Source organism: Perognathus longimembris, unplaced genomic scaffold (genome assembly GCF_023159225.1).
Source record: "Perognathus longimembris pacificus isolate PPM17 unplaced genomic scaffold, ASM2315922v1 HiC_scaffold_5933, whole genome shotgun sequence".
In the NCBI taxonomy this organism is placed as follows: Eukaryota; Metazoa; Chordata; class Mammalia; order Rodentia; family Heteromyidae; genus Perognathus; species Perognathus longimembris.
Window position 1 is genome coordinate 7857 of NW_025961415.1, and position 19303 is coordinate 27159.

A 19303-nucleotide genomic window follows, 5' to 3' on the forward strand; every position below is an offset into this window, starting at 1 on the left:
GGTGCAAGCAAATGTGTCTAAGAAAAACGCCAAAAGGTTCAAATATACAGCATGTGGTACAAGTACAATGATGTAAAACCCACTGTATTATTCTTTATCTCCATCTATACTAAAAGTCAAGTATACATCTGACCCTGACAATTCTTTGGTATAGAATAAGATTTTGCTTGTCCATTTTTCTCTTCTGTGCTCTCATAAACTCTTTAAGATCAAGGGATCAGAGTCATTTTGGAATGAGTGTGCAAATGTGACTGCTAACCTCAATTTTCCTGACCCAGAATTGATATTTTGCTTTATAGGATTCAGGTCAACAAGTATGCTACCTGCGTGGACTGTGGCGCTCAGTGGCTACAGGAAGCTGCCTCCACAGCCTGCTCCCAAACAGCCTGGTTTCACTACTAGTGAGTCCTTCTCTCTCTCTCTCTCTCTCTCTCTCTCTCTCTCTCTCTCTCTCTCTCTCTCTCGCATGGAAAATTGCTCAGGGATTCTAGGAGTCGTGTGAAGATTTTGACATGCCCAGAGTGCTCCTGCCCTGGCTGTGCCACACCCCCGCCAAGATTAGAGTTGGGCTTATAGCAGGCCTATCATGACAGAGTTGCAACTGAGACTTATTCCAAGGTTAAAAGCACCAGAGTTGTATTTGGTGGCCACAGGGTTGCATTGGGGAAGCATTGGTGTCTTCCCCCTCCATTTCTCAGAAACTGTCGTGGCTGCTGCAGAGAGCAGACTTGGTTGGCCTTTGGTCTGTGTGGATTTTGTGAAGATGGTTAAAGCCCAAGCCTTCTAAAATCTGTTTAAAGTTGTCACCCTGCTTAAACTAGTAGCGCACCAGCCTACAAAAACCAGAGTACTCAGAGTAAGCAACCAGGGAATACTGGGAGATTTCAAATATCTTTAACCAGTCTCTGTAAAAATTTGCAGGCAATCCAGCAGGAGGTGTGACAATCTATCCAGGGGACTTTGAGAGATGCCACTACAGCCTTGCCCATATATCAGGAGACTCTGTGTGTCGGCGGTTTTTAGCTTCCCGTGCTCTCCTGCCCAGCAGAAGAGTTGGGAAAACACGCCCCACCTAGATGGTCCAAGAAGAGGAAAAGGCCAAGGAACTTCCACCTAGCCTCCCTTTGGTTGGAGGACACACAGACAGTCCTGGAGCAAAGTCAGCGCTAAGACTCATTCAGAAAATGAGCTGTTCTTTTACATTGGTCTGAGGGCAGTGGAAGGGGAGGGGTATGTGCACCTACATAGGGGCTGGGATTTGATGCCTGAGCTGTCCATCAGGGTGGAGCTCTGAGGCACCTCCCTAAGAGGCGGCCTATATCTACACTACGGCCCCCAGGACTGCCTCTGGGTTCATCACCCGCAGCCATCTTGACGCACAAGGGGTCTGAGGCGGGAGCCGGGCCTGGTTAGAGCCACCTTTCCAGTTCTGGACTGGGAAGGCAGGTGGGTCTACCAGCTTCGCGGCACCAGGGCTTGAGAAGAGGCAGGCCAGCTAGAACCACCTCTTAACAATGCAAGGCGTCCGGGCGGGTGTGCCCCACATCCATACAACACATATCTACCCCTAGACCCACCAATTGGACCATGCCACATCACAGAGGGAGGAGTCAGGCTCTCTACACACTAGGAAGGTAAGATGAGGATAGAAAGAAGACATAAGGCTTGCACAAACAGAAGGAGTCTGTGTGGATGCTTCTTCCACTGCTCCTATTGCTGTCCCTTTCGCGTTTAAATAACCTTAGACGTTTTAAACACTTTCCATGCTCTTAAATTCCTTAAAGGGATGAGATAAACAAACCTGAATCCTGTTCACTTCCCACACTCATGTTCAGTAATAGGGGAAAAGAAGGAGATGATGCAGAGTGAATTGGATCAGAAAAGATCACCAGGGAAAGAGATATCTGATATGTTAGGAAGAACCAGAAAAATGTCTGGAACAAAGAGATGGAGGAGCCATATTTTGGCAGGTTATGGTTAGAAGTTAGATCCAATATGCTTCATGTTGGTAGAAACTGTATATATATACATATATATATATGTCCCAGACACATATATACACAAATATTATATAATTATACTACACTTCATCTTACAACATATAATTTGTTGCACTTCTGGGAAGACAGTGGAGGAGCTGCAGAGCACTAGCAGAGCTCCCTCCAACATCACAGTTTTCTCACCCCATAGAAACTTTTACTTCTAGAAAGACAGCCAGAGTAAGTTCTAACAGTACAGGGATTCTGGCAAGGAAGGAAAAATCGACTTTGCTTGTCTGAAAACAGATTTGCGCTCTGGGCAGAGTCCCACTGCCACGCCAGTGCCGGCACCAGCACAGCATCCGGCACAGCAACCTGCACTCCACACAGCTAAAGCACACAGCATAGACCAGGGAGAAATACTCCAGGTGGCGGCTGAACATGGACAACCTGAAATCACACAGAAATCGTGAGTACCCCATGAAAGATATTCTCACTTGAGCCCACAGAGCAGCTTCTGGAAGGCAGCCCTTCCCCCACTGCCAGAGCAAAGCACCATCCTTGCCACTGGCATAGGGTCAGACCAGATTGGAACTAAAGCGGGCCTGGGGAAAGCGAGGCCAAAGGAGCCATCTTTGAAAAGGTCAAGAGGTTCCGACCGGTGAGAGCCAGTTCCGCCCAGAAGAACACCCCCTGCCCAGGTGGGAGGCATGTCCTGGGCCTTGGCTTACCCAGAGGTGCCCCACCCTGACCACCGGAATTTATAAATTTAAAGCAAAAGCGGCGAGCAGCTCCCGGTGGCATGGAAACACCAGACGGGGGAACAAACAGTTCCTGAGAAAGTTAAAAGGTCCCATCACAGAGGAAGCCCAATTCCCAGCCTGAAACGGAGGTGCATTCCATAGCCACCTCTGCCAAGGAGGCCGCCCCGCCCAGGAGGGAGGAGCCTGCCAAAGGCAAGCAACTCTCAGCTGGGTAAAACAGGCCAGAGGCGCCCCACCCTTCTGAATCCACAGCCTATTCAAAGCCAGGCATTAAAGGCAGCGGCCCCACAGCAGACAGAGGAGCCAGGATTCCCCAGACTGCTCAAGTCCCCATCTACAGAGGATGCCCAAGGCCTATCTGTAAGCTGTGCAAACCACAGAAACCGACGATTGCACCAACAGGGGAGAAGGGTCAGAACAGAACCAACCCCTGCAAACTGAAATTAAGTCAAACCCAGCCAATCAGGAAAATAGACTGCAGACGATCACAAGGAAACCAGAGACTGGGGAAAGACCACCCAAACAAGGAAGACTCCACTTTTTTTATCTTTTCAAAATTTTTTTTGGTCTGTGTGTCAGTCCTGGGGCTTGGACTCAGGGCCTGAGCACTGTCCCTGGCTTCTTCTTGCTCAAGGCTAGCACTCTGCCACTTGAGCCACAGCGCCACTTCTGGCAATTTTCTGTATATTTGGTGCTGGGGAATCAAACCCAGGGCCTCATGTATATGAGGCAAGCACTCTTGCCACTAGGCCATATCCCCAGCCCCTCAAACATTTTTTAAACTTTAAAAAAAAATTTTTTTTTCACTGCTGAAATGTCGTGGGTCTTTTTTTGTTTTGCTTTTTGTTTTTTGTTTTCTATTTTTACCTGTCTGATTTATCAAATATTTTTCTTTTCTGTTTGTTTGGGTTGTTCCTTTTCTGTTTTTTTTTTACCTTTTTATTTATTTTTTCTTTTTTAAATAATTTCTCTCTGTTTTGTGCATCTGTCTTCCACTTTTTACTTTATTTCTCTCTTTGCGTTCTCCTTCCTTAAAAAATACTTTCCTATGAATAACACCTCCACTCTTTTCTGCTAACTCTCCATTGTCTACCATTTTAACCTTGTTCTTTCTACTGATTCTACTCTTCTCCATATTTCCACGTCAATGAAACTAAGCCAAAATCACCCCCTCCAATACATTTTAAACTATTCTCTTTACTACCTCCAACTTACCCTCCTGATTACTGCCTGGACCTCCAGGTTCCATTGACTCCTGGTTATTGGATAGAGGGTATCCTAGCTTAATCCGAGTGAATCAAAGGGGTTCATAGAGAAAGCCAGTCCTAAACGAACTTAATATAAAAACAAGAATTGCTTATAGGGTTGTAACAGTAAATAAGTAACTACTGAATACAGGGACCAGGATTGGTTGTTATATTGAAATTGTATTCTTTAGGAACACCAAATCTAATTTTATAGACAGGTACACAGGGTATCTGTATATAATTGTGAACTTGTAATATTTACACAACAGTGCTTCATAAGGGGTGCTTTGGGTCTTAAACTGTGATCACAGGTGCTAGTAGACTGGAATCCTCAATCCAAATGGGCAGAAGGAACACAAGAAAGATGGCAAACAAAGAAGTCTTATCCCCCACTCAAAACAAGCAGGAAGCAGATAAATCAATCAAAGACATAGAAGAAAACCCCCCAAATGCTCTACAAAGTCTACTGATAAACATGATAAATGAAAAGTTTGAATCTCTTCAGTCAATTATTCTAGAGCATAAGGAGGAAAAGAAAAAATTAATGGAGACTATCATGGCATCCACAAATAGAAAGATAAATGAACTTCAAGAGTCAAATGAAAAGATAACTAACCAGCTTAAAGAGAGACAACACTCAAAACCAAAGTAATCAAGTTAAGGAAGTAAAGAAGTCCATACAAGACCTAATAAATGACATAGAAATCATCAGGAAAGAACAGTCAGAAGGAAAAGAGATTCGGAATCAAGTAGCTAGCCTATAGTTCCGACTAACTGAAGCAGAGGATCGAATTTCAGGAGCTGAAGATTCCTTAGATTCTATGGAGAAAGATCAAAAATCAATACAAATCCAGTCCGATCAACAAAACAGATTGCTACAGGAGATTCAAGACATGATCAGGAAACCCAATTTAAGGATAATGGGTATTGAGGAAAACTTGGAGAAAGAGGTTAATGGGATAGGCAACCTATTTAACAGAATATTAGCTGAGAACTTCCCAAATATCCAGAAGGAAAGGCTTATACAGATACAAGAAGCATTTAGAACCCCAAACCGACCAGACCAGAATAGGACATCCCACCGACACATAGTGATCAAAACAGCATCAGTACAGTATAAGGAAAGAATCCTTAAAGCTGTGAGGGAGAAGGAAACAATCACATATAAAGGAAAAGCAATCAGAATTACCCCAGACTTTTCAGCAGAGACCATGAAAGCAAGGAGATCCTGGAATGAGGTATACCAAACACTAAATAAAAATAACTACCAACCAAGAATTCTATACCCAGCCAAACTCTCATTCATAGCCAAAGGTCAAATAAAAGTCTTCCAGAGTAAGGAAAAACTGAAACAATATATCTCCACCAAACCAGCTTTACAGAAAATTTTCAAAGATGTACTATACAGGGAAAATAATCAAGATCCCAATACAGACAGAGAAATGAACCCTAAATAGTAAACATCAGATAAAAAAAAATGGGAAGAGACAGCTTTAAACAAGATAGTGATAATGAAAGCAGCAAACGATCATCTCTCAATCCTAACTCTCAACATTAATGGACTTAATTCTCCAATCAATCGACATAGGCTCATAAGTTGGATCTAAAATCAAGATCCATCTTTCTGCTGCCTCCAAGAGACACATCTATCCAGCAAAAGTAAACATCTTCTAAAAGTAAAAGGCTGGAATCAAATATATCAAGCAAATGGCCCCCATACGCAGGCTGGAGTTGCAATCCTAGTATCAGACAAAATTGACTTCAAATTTAAAAAGGTATGAAGAGACAAAGAAGGTTACTACATACTAGTAAAGGGATCTCTCCTACAGGAAGAAATAATCATTCTAAATATCTACACACCAAATGCAGGAGCACCCAACTTCATCACACAAACACTACTGACTCTAAAATCACTCATAGACCCAAACACATTAATAGTTGGGGACTTTAACACTCCACTATCACCTCTGGACTGATCAACTCGCCAAAAACTGAACAAAGAAACCACAGAACTAAATAATTGCATAGACCAACTAGACTTAACCGACATCTACAGTATATTCCACCCAGCAACGACAGAATACACATTCTTCTCTGCAGCACAAGGAACATTCTCCAAAATAGAGAACATCTTAGGGCACAAAGAAAATCTGTACAAATTCAAAAGTATCAAAACCATTCCCTGCATTCTCTCAGACCACAATGAAATAAAATTAGAGCTCAACTCAAACAGCCACCACAGAAAATCCTATAATTCATGGAGACTAAACAACACACTGCTGAACCCTCAGTGGGTCATTGAAGAAATTAAAAGGGAAATTCCAATGTTTATGGAATTCAACCAAGTTGAGGACACAAAGTACCAGCTCCTTTGGGACACAGCAAAGGCAGTACTCAGAGGAAAATTTATATCTCTGAGTGCATACATCAACAAACTGGAGAAACAGCAACTCAATAATTTAAGGAAGCACCTTAATTTCCTTGAGAGAGAACAACAAGCCAAACCCCAAGTCAATAGATGGAAGAAAATAATTAAAATCAAATCAGAATTAAATCAATTAGAGACGAAAAAAACCATCGAAAGAACAACAAAACAAAGAGTTGGTTCTTTGAAAAAAATCAACAAGATTGACAGACCCCTGGCAAACCTGACCAAAAAACGAAGACAGCACACTCAAATAAATAAGATAAGAGATGAAACAGATAACATCACCACAGAAATAGCTGAAATTCAGAAAATAATAAGGGACTATTTTGCAATCCTTTATGCCAACAAATTTGAGAACTTGGAAGAAATGGATGATTTCCTAGAATAATTTATATCCCCAACCTTAACCAACAAGATTTAAATCTTCTAAACAGACATATATCGAGTATTGGAATAGAAACGGCAATAAATGATCTCCCATCCAAAATAAGCCCAAGTCCAGACGGAATAACTGCAGAATTCTACAAGGCCTTCAAAACAGAACTTACACCATTATTTCTCAAACTCTTCAATGAAATTGAAAGAGAACATTCACTACCAGACTCATACTATGAAGCCAGTATAACCCTCATCCCAAAACCAGGCAGGGACCCATCACGGAAAGAGGACTATAGACTGATCTCCCTGATGAACATAGACGCAAAAATTCTCAACAAAATTCTGGCCAATCGACTTCAACAATTCATCAAAAAAAATCATACACCTCTATCAAACTGGATTCATCCCAGGGATGTAAAGTTGGCTTAATATACGCAAGTCAATTAATGTAATCCACCACATCACCCGGAGTAAGTTAAAGAACCACATGGTTTTATTTCTGGATGCGGAAAAAGCGTTCGATAAAATCCAGCACCCATTTATGCTAAAAGCCCTGGAAATACGGGGATTCCAGGGAACATTCCTGAATATAATCAAGGCAGTTTATGACAAACCAACAGCAAGCATAACTCTAAATGGTGAAAAACTAAAACCATTCCCTTTAAAATCAGGAACAAGACAGGTATGTCCACTCTCTCCAACATAGTACATGTCCACTGCTCTTCAACATAGTACTAGAATTCCTAGCCAGAGCAATTAGGCAAGAAGAAAATATAAAGAGGATCCAAATAGGAAAAGGTGAAGTTAAACTTTCTCTCTTCACAGATGACATGATCGTATACCTAAAGAATCCCATAGACTCTACCCCCAAGCTAATAGAGCTGATCCAAAACTTTGGCAAAGTTGCAGGATGTAAAATAAACCCTCAGAAATCAATTGCCTTTCTGTATGCTAATGACTCGAAGACCGAGGCGGAAATAAGGAATGTAACTCCTTTTGCAATAGCCCCCCCAAAACATAAAATACCTAGGAATAACCATAGCTAAAGAAGTGATAGACCTCTTTGAGGAGAACTTTAAAACCTTAAAATATGAAATTATGTCAGAACTAAGGAAATTGAAAAACCTCCCATGCTCCTGGATTGGGAGAATTAATATAATCAAAATGGCAATATTGCCAAAGGCTATCTACAGATTGAATGCAATACCTAGTAGGCTTTGCTCTACTGGGGCCCTCACTGCCTCTCCCACTGCCTCTCCGGAGGACTAATGGTAGCTAAGACAGGATGAGGTTGGTTAACATAAGAATGGACTTATGGCAGACATAGTAAAGGATTTCTGATTTTCCATTTGAGCAGAGCCCAAAGATGAACCACTGAGCCCCCTGGAGCCTCAGCCCTCCTCATGCAAATCTCACCAGTCTGCTATGTAGGCTCAACCTCCTGACCCAGAGCACACACAGCAAAGGCCACGTGTGCCCAACTCCTCCCGTCACACAGCTGTCACCAGCCTCAGCCCTCAACACTGCCTCTTTGTGGAAATATAATGCCCTTGCCTAATCCAAAACAGATAACCCAATGGTGGAGGGTCACATCCAATCTTACTAAATTTCTGTTCATGTGGGTACACCCTCAGACCAGGTAGGGTGCAACCGCAGGTGCCACTGCACCTCCATGCTTTCTCAGGTCTCTTGCTCCTTCAGATCAGAAGTTTCTCCATCTCTAGCTGAAAGGAAAAGAAATATTTTAATTCATACACATTATGATTACAAAATGGAAACTGAATGTCCAGAATATTCTAATATTTGAAAGTCAGCTGTCCAATTGTCTGGTTCCCATAGGGAAAATATGGGCTCTCCTATTCCAGAGAAGGCCCAGAGCCTTCAACAGAAATATGAGAAGGGAAAGGAACACCATGCCCAAAGCCTGGTGCTCTGGGAAAGGGGGTGAAACCTAGGGCCTCTCCGTCGACTCCCAGAATCTCTACCAAGATATGCCAACACTCTGTGGTAACACTCTTGTAAAGTGGCCATGTCCTCCCTCCCTGCCGTTCTGCATACTGGCCCACCAGCCCCTTCGTTCCCAACACTGTGAAGGTGTCCCTCTCAGAGCTGTCACTCAGGTAAGTCCACAAATCTCTTGTGTCATGTCAGAGAAACTAACTTGTGTTACACTGGGTAAAGGTCAAAAGCATCGCCAGGTGTGGGTGGCTCTGAACTATAGTTCTAATTGTTCTACAAGTGGATGCCCAAATACTGCAGTAAAAGCCATCCAGGAAGACTCCATCTCCATTTACTAGAAAATGCAGGCCTGGAGGTGGGACTCAGTTGCTAGATCACCAACCATCCACAGAATAACCCAGTGTCCACAGGAGACATAACGTCCCAAAGGAACACATAATATCACATCCTGTACACTCAATAGCACAATTAATGCCATATCTTATCTTACTATATTTCTGTTCATGTACAAAGGCAGTCAATGAAGGAAGGGTCCATCCACAGGCAAAATGCATCCTGGCACACTCTACTCACAGACCCCACTGTATCTCCATGCTTTCTCAGGTCTCTTGCTCCTTCACAGGTTTCTCCACCTCTAACTGAAATAAAGGAAAATTATTGTAATTCATACATAATGCCAGTCAAACAATGGGCTCTGGGTGTTCAGTATGTTCTCATAGGGAAATGCAGCTCCCCAGCACTCTGGATCCCCTAAGAGAAAAACTGGGCTCCTGCGAAGAGCTGCAATTCTAAGTAACTTGTCTAGGTAACAGGGTATGTGAAATGTAGTAGATTCTTTCTAATGTGAGCAAAGAACTCTGAAGTCAGGGGCTCTTGGATGATGAATTTCTGTTAGAAAAGGAGTGAAGAGTACAGGGAAAACACCATTCAGGAATCTGCACTGAAATGGAGGAGAGCTGGGCAGAAACTACTGACATGGTGCCTGGGGACAGAGCCTCCTCTTTCCCATGAAGACTGCGCTCATGCTCCCACCCAGTCAGCACCACTGGTGTTCTCAGCAGGGTCTCCAGTATCCTGGAGAGCACCGAAGGGGAAGCAGAGTCCAGGTGGCCTCAAGCCTGTCAGATCCATGGTCTCCCACATTACCAAGCTCCAGGCCCTCACTTCAAACATACATACATACATACATACATACATACATACATACATACATACATAACAAGAAAGTAATGAGGCAGACAGGGGGCATACATGGAAGGTCTGCAAGACCATTTGGGACAAAAACACCATAGTGTTTGGGGCACAACGCATGAACGGTTGTAGAATGTATTGACAAGACTCCCCTCCCCCTACCGCCTTTGCTCAGAAGGTACAGGCAGCTGGAGGCACCTTTCAGCTTACCTTTCAGCTTTGAAAGCCAGCTCCATGTCAACTGTCCTTTCCACGGAATTCCAGCTGCAGGATCGCTAGAATTTGCCACAGAACCTGGCTAGGCTGGGCTGGGCTAAGGCCTCTGCTGAGTGTGCAGGCCACATGCAGTATAAACTTCCAGAACAACTTGCTCCTGAAGCATTTATGTGGACACCTTTCTGCTTTTCCACATCCCACTGAGAGAAAGTTTCTGAGTTCTGCACTCCTTCCTGGAATAGTTCTGTCAGTAAGCTGTGGGCATTAATTTGGTGCCTTCACACAGCAGCAGAGTCTGTGAAGAACCATGACTATCTTGTCAGCCACCCTAGTTCAGCCCTGTCTAGTACTCCACCTGGAGGCTGTGGCCTCCACTTGTGGCTACACAGAGGGAAGGGCATTCTCCTCTGACTGGCAACTCTCTAGCCTGCTCAACTAGTCAAAGGAAAACTGGCCCCAGATTCTGCTAGAACTGTAGATGTGCAGAAAGCAGAAGGCAATGGCAGGCAGACAAGCACTTTTTTCACTCTTTTCTCATGTGTCTGGGTGCCATCATCATCCCACTAAAATTGAGGACAAGCTGAAACTGCTAAGTTGTGCCAGTAAGCTGGATCTCCTTCGTGGAGGAAGAGGGTTGGGGGTATGTTCTTCAGGAGTTGGGCATGGTGGTACAATCCAAGGCATTGTTCTCAAATCCAAACAGCTGGAATTCTGTTTTAAGTTTTCACTGATGACCAGATAGGTGCCCATGGCTTCATTGAATGCTCTGTCCTCTATTGCCTCTTCAGTCTCAGCTGCATTGTACCCCATGTTGCACATGACTGCCCCAATAATGGGGTCCATCTTGATGGGTAGTGGCTCATCTGGAACCAGGCCACATATCCTATCGCCACTCAGCCACGGGTGCTCCAGTATTTGTTCAACATTGGACCTCTGACTGGAGTCCACAGTCAGCAGTTTGGAAAGTAGGTCATGTCCCTTTGCAGATAGGTATAGTGGAGGGCTGTACTTGGCCTCTACAACTAGGACTTGGATGTCAGCAAACTTCCTCCCCTCAAATGGGAATTTTTCCCATTGTCATCACACACAAAAATGATGCCTAAGTTCCAAATGTCCATCTTGTAGGCATCATATATTTTGTGTAGGAACATTTCTCAGGGTCGGAATATCAAGGTTCCACAAGCTTCCTTTATCAACGGCCTCTGAGTCGTCCTGACACAGCCCAAAATCACTGACCTTGCTGTTGCGTTTGGATGTTGTTGGGCTTGAGGTCTTGGTGTGCAATTCTGTTCTCGTGAAGGTAGTTCACAGAACTCACGATCTGTTTGAACAGCCTCCTGGTTTATGCTTGAATACGTAGCTGCAGCAGGATGTGCAGATCCATCCTATGAGGTTTCCCTGCATGTCCAGCTCCATGACAAGATATAGACAGTCTTTATCCTACATGACCTCAAAAAATTGGATGATGTGTGGGTGATGTATGCTCTTGACAATGTCCATTTTGTTTTCTATGGCATGGTTCTCCGGGTCTTTCTTCAGGAGTTCTTACATAGCCAGCCTTGTTTCTGTGAGGCAGTGCTAGGCCACCTTCCCATATCCAAAGATACCATGGCCCATGGTCTCCTTCATTGATACTGTCCGATGATGGTGATCTCCTCCTCCTCTTCTGAGGAAGAATTAAAGGAAACTTTGTTGTATTTTGACATCTTTCCACTGGGATGTCTAGTAGTCAATCTTACAATTATCTCAAATGTTCTATATGAAGATGACACATAAGAAATCTTAACCAAACTGAGCTAAACTAAAAATCAAAGAAGTAAACACCCAAATATTGAAAAGAAATACCCAAACCCAACCACACCAACACAGATCCTTTCCACACATCCACAGAAATAAAGCCTTAGACTTGTTTGAAGTTAGTCCAACAGGTCAAGTGACAGGTTCCACTTACTTCGAATCCACTCGGAAGCATGGATGAAGGGACCAGAAGTGTGTGTGAAGGTGTCAGGAGCCGAGCTAGCAGCTAACCCCATCCTGACCTCTGGCTGTGCCGATGTCGCCAAGATGTCTGGAGCCTAACTTGCAGCTAGGTTCATTTTCACCTCTGGCTGTGCTATTATCACCAGGACATGCTAAATGCAAAGATATTTGTACACAGCCACTATCCGGAATTGCTTTGTTACCTTGTGTTTACTGTAATCAAATGTTGCAAACTTCTAAGCCTCTTTGTGTTCTGGAATTTTAACAACCCTATGATATTCCCTGGTTCCAAAACTGCATATAAGCTGGGAGTTGAGAATAAACTGGGCTACAGTCTTGAGTTTCAATCTCGAGATGCAGACCTCCCTTACCCCATCTTTGCCTCTTGTCTTTTTTCTCTTGTCTTGTATTTTTCCTTTTCCTTAATCCTTGCCGCCCTCAATCAGGATTCCCGTTCACTGCCGGCTGGCTCGGCAGGTGAAGGGACCAGAAGTACAGGTGACTGGACAGGAACTTTGGGTGAAGGAATTGGAAACACGGTGACAGGACACTCAAGCTCATTTGCAGAGCCACGTGGGCACTCTAGTTACCCACAGTGAAAGCAGGCCAGGAGACTCAGAGGCCTCCCTGCCTCCCCTTCCCCAGTATGGCCCAGGGTTGCACCATGAACTGGCACTGCACCTGCTACAGTGATGTGGTTGCCAGGGCCTCTTGGGTCTCGCCATTGTCTGTGTGTGTATACATGGGACCAAAGCTGCTGAGGGCAATCCTTTCATTCCTGTTGTTATCAAGAAAAGTTGGGGACTTGAAGAAAGGATGTCCCATTAGGAATAGAGAATTCCTGTGATGTACATAGGGTTCACTCCTGCTCACTGCTTCAGGAATTTAATCACAGGACCTGCTCAATTACATCCTTGAAACTCTAATAATCCAAAAGTGAACTGCATTTAGATTTGGTCAGCTCTATGAACATAAGACATAGTTGTTTTGTAGGTAATCTCAAAGTAGATTTCTCGTGGATGATCGGTACAAAAAAGTGCTATTCAAGAACACAGGAGAAGTGTCAAATGGCAAAGTAAAACAGAGAAAATAATGCTCTTTCCCCTTCCCAATATATGTCCACTTGGGAGATTGACAGGGCACAGTGGCCTACTGAAAGCTGAGAGAAGTCCAGCGATAGAAAAAGAATGTCACTTTGCCTTATGTAGATCTTAGCATTTCCTGAGAAACTTTGATCAAACGATCTCATTTTCTCTTTGCACAGACCATTCCCCAAAATCTAAGGACATCTGATTTTGAACAGAGAGGTGACCGTAGAATGACAAGGGACCATTAACACAACGTGGCCATCACTACCTGGATTTTGTCTGTAAGGGACTTGTCCTCTTTCCTACTAGAGCATTAGCTGCCTCCTCTGCAGGATACAAGGTCAGAATCATTGGATGTTCATGCTGCTTTCTGTTGCCAAACTGGTTTATGGAAGCCTGTGTTTCTGTCCATCCTTGAGGGGTAGATGCTTTAGATGAAGCTGCCAACTTAGTTTAAATGATAGCTTTGTAATATAGCTTCAAACCACTTATCTCTCTTAGACTATCATGACTTGCTCTTTCATAACTTGTGAGCTTTCTTAAAACATTTTTTCACTTGCAAAGAAGGCAGTTAATAGTTGATTCAGAAATGTAGATTTATAGTTTTAAGCCTTGTTTTTTGCTTGCAAGGAAGGTAATTAATAACAGGGTTGGAACAATAAATTATGTTACTAGGCAATTGTCTGCTGTGGGATGGAAGGAATGCTGATACTTGCAGGTGCTCTGCAAGTCCATTTGCTTCATATCTCCATGGTTACATTTCTTTTTAACATTTGAAAAATGATGACAAAGTATTCTCTTAGTTTTCAAAACAACTCTGGCACCAATGAAAACACAAGCCATGTTTCTACAGGCTAAGTACGGCATTAGCTCTATTGACCAAACCAGAGTTCCAAAGGCCATGGAATGAAACCCTTCATTTGTAGGCGAGACAGAAAGGAATTCCAGTGTCAGGATGACCAGCCTTCTGTCTCTATGATCTATGCAGTTCATTTGATCTCCGGTCCTCCTCATAATGGATCTTGTAAAAGTAATGGGTGATCCTGGTGCTGATGGCTCATCCCTGTAATCATAGCTACTCATGAGGTTCAGATCCAATTGACAGTGTCTTAAAGCCATCCTGGGAAGATTAGTCTAAGAAACTCCATTTCCAAACTGACCAGCAAAAAAGCTAGAATGGAGGCATGACTCAAGTGAGCAAAACAGATAAGCATTTGTGAGGCCGTAAGTTTAAACCCTAGAATTGTGGGGTGGAGAGTAGGGGGGAGACAATATGTGGATTTGTATGTGGCTTGGCAGGCTTGTTTCAATGTTTCAAGTCAGAAAGGGAAGGTGGAGGAGTGTCATTCAGAGGTGGTAATGGGGTGTTGCCCCATAATTTACCGCTCCTTATACCTCTGCTTCTCATTTTAATCTGGAAAGGCATAAAACGTGATCTTCACTCTGCTGCAGAACACACAAAACTGTGACTTCCCTTTCACATTGTTCCTTTTGTTCTTTTTGAAAATTTGGCCCGTTTCAAGTTTTCACATTACCCTTCCCACAGCATAAGCTTAGCTTTTATGTTAAATCATTGGGAGGCGCACATGAGAATGCCTACAACCCCATGCTAACAGTACAGTCCATATGTACAGGACAGTCACATTAAAAAGAAAGAAAAAGAAAACTTTCTTCCCAGAGGAAAAAAGGGTAAAGTAGGAAGGAAAAAAAAAACAAACAGAGGAAAAGGAAGACTTTAGCTACAGAAGCCTTTGTTGTATCTCTATCCTAGATTCCCTAAGAGATAAAAGCTGCATTTTCAAATCTGTGCTCTGAACATGGAAGTTAAATTAGAATTATAGCAGCATAGAAGTCAGTGGAATTACAGTAGCACTCCACAATGCATTCTTCCAAGGCTCTGTGTTTCACAAATCACTGAAGGCAGGAACACAGATGGCTCTAAGAAAAACACTGATGGATGGAGGATTGGGAGGAAGTGTCTGGTCCTCAGATAATTGATGGGTAACTGTCCATCTTCCTTCTAGTCTCAAATGGTTAAATAGAGGATATATGCACAAATTGGAATTATGTTCCTTTTATCTTTTTTGTTATGAAAGGCAATATACTGCTTGACTCCATGAGAGAAGGTCACTCAGGTGATCTGAGTTAAAGTCATCAAATCCAGAAGCCCCTGAAGGCAGTGCTGACAGCCGGGAGCTGCAAAAAGAAAAAGAAGTTGGAAGGATTCACCTCATGTTGTGTTTAGTACTAACAGCCTATGAGTTTAAACTTATAAAAGCTTCCTCAGTCCTCTGTGATATTTGACAACTTGAATGTCAATGGGACTATCACTCTGACCTGGAGTGTATTTCTCTATTGTATGTTTTAATCAATTATCTAATCATGGCCATTTTATTTTGTTGTCATGGGGCTAGCTGTCTACCACTTTGAGCCATAGCTCAACTTCCCGTTTTCTCATAGTGCATTGGAGGTAGGGTTGGCTGTGAACCACAGTCTTCAGATCTCAGACTCCTGAGTAGCTGGGATTATAGACAAGAGCCCTCACCTCATGGTTTCCCCTGTCATTTTAAATAGGATTCACTGAATTACAGAAGGCTTTGAATTGAAGTTGAATCAAAGTCTGCTAGATGGCAGAATTGCCCACGTTAATATCAAGAGCTACAGGGTCCAGATTCTCCTTTGAGAACTACACAATTCAGCATAAGGCATCTTAGCCCTGACTGTGGGGATTTCATCAGCCTCTCTGACAATTCTGGGACACCCACTTGATTTTTTAAAAATCAAGTGTTCCTCATATAATGTATTAGCTATAGTCATTGCCCGCAAGGACTGTTGAAGCCTTTTTTCAGATGAATATTCTTGAACCTAACCTGGCTCATGAAAACTGACAATTTATAAAATACATATTGTATACACCTATGTATAAACTGTGGTGAAAGTAAGTTCAGTAACATGGCTGCACATACTTGGGAACTACACAGTGAAGTTAATAATCTATAGGCTACAAATGAACTGTAGGCATGACTCTTTGATGTAGAGAGAGGGATCACATGACCTCTGTTTTATATTTCTCACCATTTCAGTGGCTTGCCTGTGTAGCAGATATTGTTGAACATCAAGCATATATTCTCACTCAGTTTCTAGGGGCTAGAAAACTAGGAGAACCTTCACGGGGGGGTTGTGAGTGAAGAGCTCAGGAGACAACTGTGAAAATTTCCACTAGGGCCATGGTCATCTCCAGGCTTGACTCCTTCACAGTTCATGTCTTCCAGCCGTCATCTGGAACCTGCAGCTTCTTGTCATGGGGATTTCTACATAGACTACTCACACATGCAATTGTTTCACAAGGATCAAAGAGTGAAAGAGAGATAGAGATATAGAGAGATGTCACAGTGAGAGCAACAACAATTTATAACTTAATATCAAAAGTGGTACTTTATCATTTCTGTCCATTTCTACTCATTATACACAATTATCAGATCTGCCCACATCTGAAAAATGAGGCAGGTGATTGTCAGAATTGGTGCAGTTTTGATCTGGGACTTCCTTTTAAAGTGCTTTCTGTTGAAGGGACCTGCTTAGCTAATGACCTGCAGTCCTGAATTGAAGGGATAATCTACACCCCATTTATGCTCTGTCATATCCAGTGCCTGAATGTGTCTGTGCTCAAGATACCTGGTCTTTGACAGTGTTGGGTATGCCTGGCACTGGCTGGCAATGCCCACAGCCATGTACTCCTGTACTCCTGCCATTCAGAACATGGAGGCAGGAAGATCATGAATCCAGCCCAAGTTGGCAATATAATCCTCTTCTATATCAAAAAATAAGGAAGATAGAGACAAAGGGAGGAAAAATGTATCAAAGGAAAAGAAGAGAAAGGGAGGAGGTGGTAAAGAAGAGGTAGGGTTAAATGGAGGAAAAAAGAGAGGGGAGAATTAGAAGAACCAATGATACAAGGAAAAAGTATAAGATCAGATGTGTAAATAACCCTCATGCATAAACCACCAATGATAAATGACATCAACTAATTGTGGAGACTTTTTAAAGGAGGAAGAGTAAAGTAGTAGGTAACAAACACTACAAGAAATTACCACAGGCCTAACGTATGAAACTGTAACCTCTCTGTATATCAATTTGACAATAAATAAAAGAAAAAATAAAGTAGTAGGTCACAATAATGGACAAAATTAAATAGGTTTTATGGAAGTACAGCTCTCTGAGACTGTTTTGTGAGTGAACTTTCTGGTATGGTTGTTGGAATTAAGTCTTGCTATGGTAAGTTGGACTGGAAATCATCATGCAGGCCAAACTGGCCTTAACCCCCCAAAACCTACTGCCTCAATCTTCTTCTGCCTTCTGTGTTTGACTGTGGCATTATTATGCCAAGCTCATGTTTAATACTGTGCTGTTGTCAGACCTAGGGTGGAACACAAGGCCTGGGCACTGTCCATCAGCATATATGCTTACGGGTGGTTCTATCATAATTGAGGCTGAAGGGCCACCTGCAGTTTTCTGGTAGTTGCTGAGGAATGTCTCATGGACTTTCCTGCCCATGCTGGCTTTAAATGAGATTCTCAGATCTCAGCCTTCTGAGTAGCTAGAATTGCAGGTATGAACCACCACTGCCCCACCTGTTATTTATTTTCCTTAAAATCAAAACAAAAAAAAATCCTCTTAAAGTGGGCACCGTGGCTCACACTACTAGAAAACCAGAAGTGGTGCTGTGGCTCAAGTGGTAGAGAGCTTGCCTTGAGCTGAAGATCAGCTCAGGGAGAGCAAAGAGACCCAGAGTTCAAGAGCAACAACAAAAAAGACCTCTCAAGTAGAATAAGCTTCAGGTCCATGTTGTCACTGTATTTGATTTTGGTCCCTTGGTTATTGTATATATGTTTATCTGAATTAGGGAAGGGAAGGGGAAATATCAAAATGGTGAGACTATTATGCCGAGATTTTTGGTCCCCAAAGACCACCAAGGTGCCAATACTGATGCAAACGCACCAGAGTCTTTATTGCAAGCTTGAGCCTGAACTCCCAACCATCACCGACACAGTGGAACTGGATGGAGAGCCCCAACCCTCAGATAGGCAGGGTTTTTATTGTGATTACAACAGGGGCAGGGTATTTCCAACTTGAAAGATACTTCATTGGATGGTGTTTAGCAAGTCTTGTCCTAATTTTATTGGCTATCTACCCTTTCAGTTATCTATTTTGGCTTTGATATTGGGAACTGGCCTTGATACCAGGAATTGACAACAGGTGGTCACATAGCACTGATGCAGGGGGTTAGTGCAGGGGGTAGAGCAAGTCACAAATGGGTTAAGCAAGCCGTTTATAGAAGCAGAATGTTGTGGTCAGGCTGACCTAGTACCAACTTCATTTTAACAATTGTGACCATGTTTTCCCATTACCACTAAGCAAGCTTGAGCGGGCTAAAACAATCCAGTACTCAAACAAAAGTATAACAACCCAACTGTTATGGTGGCATTTCTACTACTATTATGGTTACTTCTATAGTCTATGACTATGATCATTTTTTACTGTTTGTTACCATGGTTGTTACCCAGGTATAGAGGTGAACAAGTGCTCCCTACATTTTTAAATGCCAAACTATAAGAAACTAGTCTCACGGGTGGGGGCACAACTTTCTATCATGGAGTCATCACCAGAGTTTAGAAGCTGTTATAATTTGAACACTAAAACTTATATTTAGTTACTCCAGTTTTCAGGTCAGCCCTAACAAGACAAAAGATAAAGAGCAAACCAATGTAACAGTGATACTCACAAGAAAATATGTAGGAAATTAACTGTACAACTCATGCAAGGGGGAATTTTAGAGGAGTGAAGATGGGAGAAGAATGTGGGAGGTGGTAAAAAGTATGACAACTAATGTACTCACTACTTTACATGTGTAACTAATCCCTCTATATGTCACCTTGACAATAAAATTAAATTTTAAAAAAAGAAAAAATGATTAAACTACTCAAAAACAAAAGCAGGACAAAGAAGCATAGAAAATGGTACAAACAGGAGACACAATTTAGAATGGCAGATGTGGACAAAACTATGACTTAGT